Genomic DNA, 8953 nt, shown 5'->3' with positions numbered 1-8953 from the left:
GACGGTTGCTTGCCAAACAGAAGACATAAGGGAAACAGAACTTAAGGAGAAAACGAAAGCAACAATGGAGTCCCATAGGCAAAGAGAATGCAATGTGACCCGCTCCATAGATGCCAGCAACAAAGATACTCTACTTTCAATGAAGGATGGTTTGCTTGCAGAGATACCATTTATAGATGGAGCCAGAAAGCTGGCTTTGGATACAATGGACGTTAATATATTGCTGGATCCAGATGCTCAAATAACAGATACAATTATCTACATTTGTCTTAAGTAAGTTTTAATATTTTGCTAACTTTGAAAACTCAAATGATAGGTGTACTAAATCAGGTACACTCCTTGCAATTTGATCAAAAGTCAACTTCCACCGCACACCCACACAGAGGTGTTTCTTCTTGATCCACAAATGTCTGTGATTATTAGACAGAAGAACACTCCATCTGGCACATTCAAATGTTGGTTTCTCCACTGTGCTATGATGGAAGTAATCGTCATCATCTTTCCTTATGAGAACAACCATCACTGGAGTCTCATATGCCTGGATTTTGACCAACTAGTAGTGTGGGTGTTCAATTCAATAAAAGGAACCCACCCTGAAATTAAGCTGTAAGTGTTATGTATCAGAAAGTGTTTCTTATGGATATCCATTTAAATTTGAAAGCCTCAAGCTAACATCCTGATACTCTTTTACCAGTTGTGTAAAGAGATTATTGCTTGCTTATGGCAAGCTATGTCGAAGGTATGAACTATACAAGGCCCCAATCAAAGATGTGCATGTACCAAATCAAACCGATGCAACTTCTTGTGGCGGCTGGAGATGTCTTCTCCATGCAGAATATGTCCTGCAAAGCTACTTTGCATTACAACCTTTCATGACTAAGGTAACCATTTGGAAATGCATTCAGTCAGTTTTGGTTTTCTTTATACAAGACTTCTCACTATGTGGTCTTTCAATTTTGCAGAGTGTTGTGGAGAACTACACATATGATTATTTGCAAAGATATCGGGCAAGTCTAATACAACACCTGCTCACTATGTCAAACCCGAGAGTATTAGAAGATGAAGATAGCTGCTTGGACGACCGCACAATCGATATGAAAATACGTGATGTACCACCACCACAAGCCCCTGCATCAAACACAGTGGAACCACAATGGGCCGAGGAGTTCATACCAGCCAAAGATGAAAGGGTTGAGTATGCAGAAAGGCCAAACGAGGATATGCAAGGTGCTAGTGTACAAGTAGAGGGGCTTATGGAGGAGACAATGAAAGAGGAAAGTAGGCCAGTGGAGGAGACAAAAAAGCCCATGGAGGAAACCCTGGATGAGGCAAGCCAGTCTCAGGAGGAGCCCCAAAAGCAAGCAAGCATGGATGAGGAAAGAAGGCCTATGGATGAGGCAATCCGGCCAATGGAGGAGCCCCAAAAAGATATGGATGAGGAAATCCGGCCAACGGAGGGTGAGGAAAAGACCTTGGAGGAAACCATGGAAGACAAGCAAACTGATGAGGAAAAAGAGACATGGGGGAGACCCTTGATGAAGATGAGAACAATGACTATGGCGATGAAGCAAAAGCAGAGGACAACAACAACAACAACAACACTATAGAGACCCAGTATGGACCCTTGCTACATGTAGATACGGTTGTTCTAGTAATGTCTATTCAAGTATGGAAAAATATGTTCAGCATCTAACTACTTATATGTACTTGTCAACTTTTGCAGAGGTTGATTATCTTGGACATCAATGGATTGTTGTTGATGCGCCTGCCTCTGGGTATAATAGACACCTACGAGGATTTGCAAACATTTGGGATGGGTACTTGTCGAGTTGTGGTTTGTACAGGAACAAAAGAATTTATTCAGTTTCTTCTTCCGTGCTTTAGAGTTGCCATATGGTCTTCAATACAATCGCAAAACTTGTTGCCACTAGTTAGAAAAGTTTGCATTGTATCCGGTGTTTATAGGGAGATTTTGCCTTTTTGTATGATCAGAGAAGATGTGTTACGATCAAGGGCCACTACCACCCTAAAAAACCCAACTTACATCTTTTGTACAAATCGTTTAGCCAAATCAATGCACCCTTTGATGCAAATAATACACTACTGATTGATGATACTCCTGAAAGGGGAGACCTAAATCCACCAAGAACAACAATCTCACCACCCTCTTTTGAAGGGCATACCTTTGATTTTTACCTTGAAGACATTTTGATTCCATACTTACAGAAATTGTATCTCAGTCCATTGTTCATGGACGAGTTTGTACTTTCTAATGAATTAAGATGACTCTTCTATCATGTCTGTGTGTTGCCTTACATTGAGATTGAGAGAGAGAGAGAGAGAGAGAGAGAGAGAGAGAGAGAGAGAGAGAGAGAGAGAGAGAGAGACAGAGAGAGATGTGGCAATGATTAAAGAAATGTATTTCAAGAACACTTATATTCACAGACCACAATTGACAAATGAGCTCAAAAAAACTTCATGTATTGAAAGTCACTCGTATACACTTGGGTTCACAAGAATCTCTGTTACATTGACACTATTTCAACCCGACCATCCAACTCTTTGCAAAAAATATCTTTCTCCCTACGCCGCATCAGCTTAAGGCCAGCTAGGAAAAAGTAAAAATCTAAAAGGTCCCTGTCCATTGACTCTTCAATTATGTCGTGCCACAACAACTGCAGAAGACTGCATAGCTCCCTTATTGTAACCACCAACATTAGGCCATGCTCTTTATCAAACACTTCCACATCCATAGCAGGATTATCTTCCAAACCTGCAGAAACCTGGTCCATAGGAATGTACTTACCTCTGAGAATTTGTGATCGCATATACCAAAAGGAGACTAACAGTGATTAGCTTGCAATCATGTACTTGACAACTAGAGTGTCAAGGGCGACCTCACACCGTATGCCAATCTCTTCCTTTACATACCATCCTCTGTCAAGAAGTTTGTCACAGGATGACTGCTAAAATGACTTGCACATGAACATAGTTTTCATAACACGTATATTGTAGTTATGAAACAACTCTATGAACAGTGCAGCAAGACAAAAGTTTGCAATTCTAACCAGTTTGGTGGGAATAGAGCTACGTAGAGACCTCTGTATATCCTTGTAGAGCTTACTTTGCAATTGCCTCCATCATTGTTCCCTCAGGAACTGGCCAATCCACAGTGTTCCAGTTGGTTGGTAGAGGCACTTTCACCAACATGCAATTCTTATTCCCTCGGCAGAGTTGGTAGAAGTGGTCATAGAAAAATATTCCTTCATCAGCCAGGCTTTTGCTGGTTCTTCCTGAATACTGTAGAGAACCAATGTGGGCATGAACGACAAGGAAGAGGACTATTATACACTCCACAGGCTCCCATTGCTCATAAGAAGATGGATAAACATCTGCAAAATATATAACAAGAGTTAAACTAAGAGTATCAATAAGTGAAAATGACAAATCTAATGTAGTTGAGATGTGAAGAATGGAGCCATTGCTCATAAGAAGAGGGATAAATGTTGCAAAATATATAACAAAAGTTAAACTGAGAGTATCAATAAGTGAAATGACAAATCAAATGCAGTTGAGATGTGAAGAATACTTACAATTGCAACGTGGTTGATGTATATCTGACACATTTTCACCGTTTGCTATCACGTCTGGATGGGTAAATACATGCTGAACAAAAACTTCCTTTACAGATCTTTTGCCGATTTCAACTTTGAAATCCAACACTTTGGCCTTCTATGCTGAGCGGTAAACATTGATAGCACTAGACCTCTTGGCTCTTCTTGGTTGCATTAGGACCCATGAACCTTTGCTTATCCTTTGTCCAACCCATTGGTTCTCTGCACTTATTGAAGTTGATATTGTAATTGATGATATGCTACTACTTGGCCTTCTAGGCAAAGTGCAGGTGGGATTAATGGCCACCCTCCAGTACGTTAATGACCATAAGAGAATATCAGTAGTGGGACCACACATGCACCTAACAACACGGTAAAAGCAAAGAAGTTACGATGCCACAATCCTAGATTCATGAAAGTTTTTAAATTATTTTCCTATTTCTTGAGTCTTTCCAAGTATTTTCATGCGTAACGTAGCCCTAAATCTCATTGGACGCGCTCTATTTTCTCTCTCTTTCATATGGCCCTCTAAATGATCTTCAAATTTTCCTAATGTACCACGCATGTGAATTTGCAGCAACTTATGTGCATGCATCATGTACAACACGATTGTAAGTGCACTCACTAAACTGAAAAAAAACTGGGTGAAAACTAAAGTTTGTACTTACTTTTTGAATCTTTAGTGTGAATTGAGGAAAAATTTATCCAAACTTATTGAAAACTAATTCATAGGCTTATATTGATGTGATAAACATGTGTATATGCTCAATTGACCAAAAACTTGTAAAACTTTGACAAAAGTAAATAATCACGATTATTTACTTCTGCCCTGTTTTTGAACTTTTTTGACCAAGTTGGCATACCACTAGCTTTACCATGTTGTAATAAGCCCACAAACCAAATTTGATAAGATTTGGATCACTGGAGTGAAAACTGTGACAAAAATTGCAAAGTTAGTCTGCGGACAGATAATTGATGACCATTTGACCAAATTTTGTCCAAACTTGATGAAAATTGGCTAGTGACCTTAACGTAAGATGCTTAATAGATCTGTATCAAAGTTGGGACAAAAATATGCAAAAAATTATCAAGAGTAAATAATCGCGATTATTTACATCTGCTTCAAAATTTGGTGATTTTGCAAAATTGAGTATACCATAAGGTCAAGTACATCAATTAGACCTCACAAATCAATTTTGGTGAAATTTGGACCACAAAAGTGAGACTTAAGCCAGATTCTCGAAATCAGAGTCTGTGGACATGGAACAGTGGGTAAACTTGATCCAATTTTATCCAAACTTGTTGAAACTTGCCCAAGGGCTATAACAAGTTTTATACTTGCCAAACCAATCCAAAAAGTGACAAAAGTAAATAATCGCAATTATGTAGTTCTGCTATCCAGAGACTTGAAATTTGACTTTTGGGCTTATGCAATGTTAGACCAGCATAATATAAGGCAATAGAAAAATTTTGGGTTCAATCGAATCAAAATTGGTACAGATAAACCCAGTTTACAGATTGTAGATTAGACCTTTGGTTTTGCTAAGATGAATCTAAAAGTAAAAATTTTAACTTCCATAGCTGTTGAGCCAGCAGAGGATCACACCCGCATGTTTGCTCACACCCATCATTTTGTAACCATTGATTGTAATAAATGTCTTTCCGACATTAATTTTGATTTGAGCCATTCATTAAGTAACGGGACTCAATTGAGTTTCCAGCTTGTAATCCCGAAGTAATTTCACCTGTTGATGTAAATAATTAGAGATGTTCTCACCTCCAAGGCTGAGGTATATAAGCCAAAGTTTTGTAACCTAAAAAAAGGATTCAATTATTAATCAAAGAGAGTTTTTTGAGCGCCGTGACTGTGTCTGAGAGAGAGTGAGAGAGAGAGAGAGAGTCTTATCTACTTGCTACGCGAGCTACGGAGCCGCCATTGGAGAAGCGACACCGCCATTGTTTTAGCAACGGCGAGAGCTACGCACTGATACCAAGAGTGCGCGCTATCGGCTTCTATGTGTGGTAAGTTCCTATGAGCTTCGGTGTGAGTTTTCTTCCAACTCGTGTGTCGGAATAGAGCGTGCAGCATATCTATAGAACCACAACGAGTAGAGCTACACATTAGTACCATCGGGGTCAAGTTTCGGTCACCTGTATTTTTCGACCTGTCTTCATACGCGTTTACCGCACGGAGTGGTTATAGGTTGATTTTGCAGTTCAAGTCTTTAGGGTGTTGTTCTTACCTAGTGTATAGACTTCCCCTTGAGTTTGAGATCAATTCAATGATTCTAGATCCTGTTTCGTATAGCATTCGTTCGTAGTACGGATTTCAGTCACTTGCGTATTTTAGAACTTAGATTTGATTTCCTTAGTAGATTGTCATTAGAAGGTCGAGTAGGTGATTTGACACCCACCTAGTTGTTTCCATGCGCCTGCGGGTCAAGCTCTGTCCTCGTCTGACAAATTCTGTTGTTGGTTGAGTTCTCGCTATTTAGCTTCCGCTAGCGGCGTAACCGCCTTAACATTTGGCGCCGCTGCCGGGGACGAGAGCCCTAAGGAGGTGACCTTAGACTAATCCTACGAGGTGAGTCGTATAAACTACTTTGTATACTTTAGTTAGAAAAGATCTAGGAGTGGTGGACTCCGAAGGTCTCGAGAGATACTAGGAAGTGGGGTATTCCTGGGTCTTCCACGTTGACAGTATTTTTAGTTTAGCTTAGATTAGATTGTTTTTGATGGTGTTTAAGTGGTTGTTGACATAAAAAGCATTTGCTACTCCTTGTGTGGTAGTAAATCTTTTTATATTTTCAATTGCAAAAAATCCATTTTATGATTAGAAGTAGCTTAGGTAGGGCCTGATTTGATCCTGATCTAGAGCTATCAATTGGTGTTCTATTCGCTTGATGTGTTTGATTGCATGTTAGATCACTGAAAAAGTTGCTTTGGTAGTGAAATATGCAATACACAAGTTCAGAAAAATTTTCTGTGTAACTGATTGTTGCTGAGCACTTAAAAGAGCTATTGGAAGAGTTCTGTGCTGAAAAACTGGAAATCTGCAACTTTAGACATCATACGCGTATGATGTCTTAGGACCTAAACAGAGACTAAAATTGAAAATTTGACATTGCCAGAGTGTTTAGAAGGGGGGTTTTACCTTGAGATCAACTTAAAACAAGAGCATTAACACTCAAAGGAACCCAAAAAGACAAGTCGGAGTCCAAGAAACGCAAAGAATAGGAAATTTTGGATTCAAATCTTGTTTTTACATTCGGACCTGACAAAAACACTTGAAACTCAATTATAAACATTGGAGAAGGCTTAAAACCAAAAATAGTCAAAATCTGGGACAAAAGACATCATACGCGTATAATGTCTTTTGGCACATCCACTGCTTATTTTTGAAATCTGACCTGACAAGATTGTTACAAACACTGTAGAAAGCATAAATATCAAGTTTGGACCCAAATTGATGAAAAAGACATCATACGCGTATGATGTCTTTGACCTAATTTTGGACATATTTTGATACTTTGCTAACACAGATCCATTGTAATAGCTGTTTAGAGGTTATATTTCAAGTTTCATACCATTTGGATCACAATTGACCCAAAAAACAAGTCAAAAACGGAAAATTGCCAAGAAAAGCCTGAACTAGCCATAACTTGCTCAAACAGAGTTCAAACTGAATTTTGTGAGTGAACAGAGCATAAAGGGGCCACTGAGAGTGAGCATAACCAAAATAGTCAAAATCTGTGAAAAAAGACATCATACGCGTATAATGTCTTTTTCAGCATAACAGTAACAAAATTCTCACTTGATGAAACAGAAGTTGTCCAACTGACAAGATTAAACAATTGACCAAGTATTAGTCAGTTTGGATCAATTCTGACCACAAAAACTGGGAAAACAAATTGCCGAGACGGAAAAGTTAAAGTCCTTTAGGGGAATTGATGAATTTGAGATCGGGCAGGAATCTCCGGAATAATCAACCAAAACAAGGGGAACCAGCAAGTGTCATATCAACCGAGGGAAGTGTAAACCAAAGTTGGGTGCAACCATTAGAGCCGATCTTTGAAGGAAGTGTCTCTGATACTTCTTCGGAGAGATCTTACGAGATTTTCACCGAAAACTTGGAACACTCGAACAGGAACAACATAGAAAATATGGCAGCAGGATCATCAAACCCTTCCGCCACCATGAAGCTATTGTTCATAAAATACCAGTACGACAATGAGCAAGGTGCCAAGATCTACAAAGATGGAATGGACCGCTATTGTGTAAAGATAGAAGATAGACCTAGTGAGTTCAAGGACTTAGTGCCTGTGAGCTATAGCGGAGATAGATATCTAGATGACGAGGGTACCATGTACTTGGTAGTCCTAAATCCTAACATTGTGGACAAGTGGGGATTGATGGGCACCAAAGCCAAAATAGATGAAGAACTCGAGGAGAAAGCACCAATAATGAACTTCCCTAATGCGAGGTTAAGAAGAGAGAATGAAACTACAAGGATCAACACTGATAACATCTATGTGGGGCTATACAAATATAATAATGGGGAGCAAGATCTCTATTATAGATGTGAAGAACCCTACATCGGAGAGTTGACAGACCAAAAAAGACTTTATGTCTTTACCTACACAGAGGGATCAGAAGTTAAAATTGCCGCTTACGATAAGTATGGCAGGCAATACTCAACAATGGGCAAGAAAGAATTAGAAGGATATACATACTTTGGGGGACCACTACATCAGTATTATGTTACTTCTAGCTCACATAGACCAGCACCAACAAATGGAGTGAAAAACTCAATGACAACAGGAGGACAAAGAACTCAGGTTGCTGACTCTTTCAGTCAACCTTGGGACTCGAAGCTCGGACCAATGGGATCATTACATTCCAGAGAGTCAATGGAGACGAATCGAGGTAGTGCAATTCCAATCCCCACCTATACCATGCCAGGTCCAAGGTTTGAAGCGGAACCATCGCATTTACCTCCTAGTAGTAGATTCAGGGCGGGGGAACCGACAAGGGTAACCCATGAAGTCCATGATGCTAGAGAAAGCTTTAGCCGAGACACAGGAGCAATGAGATTGGTAGCAGACCATAGACGTATGAGACCATCTCAAGTAGCGAAGTGTATGCCAAAGAAGTATGGTGGTTCAGGAGATCCGTATGCACATGTGTCACTCTTTAAGCAAGTTTTAAGAGCTGAGCAGATAACAGATTTCCATACACAATACGAGGGATTTGGTCTTACTCTAGAAGGTACTGCATTGACATGGTTTCAACCAATGAACATTGGGGGATTCCATGACATCGACCATTTGCTAAGAGAG

This window comes from Adiantum capillus-veneris, chromosome 23 (assembly GCF_014529385.1).
Source record: "Adiantum capillus-veneris isolate H3 chromosome 23, ASM1452938v2, whole genome shotgun sequence".
NCBI lineage: Eukaryota > Viridiplantae > Streptophyta > Polypodiopsida > Polypodiales > Pteridaceae > Adiantum > Adiantum capillus-veneris.
Note: the sequence above shows the minus strand (reverse complement) of the source record.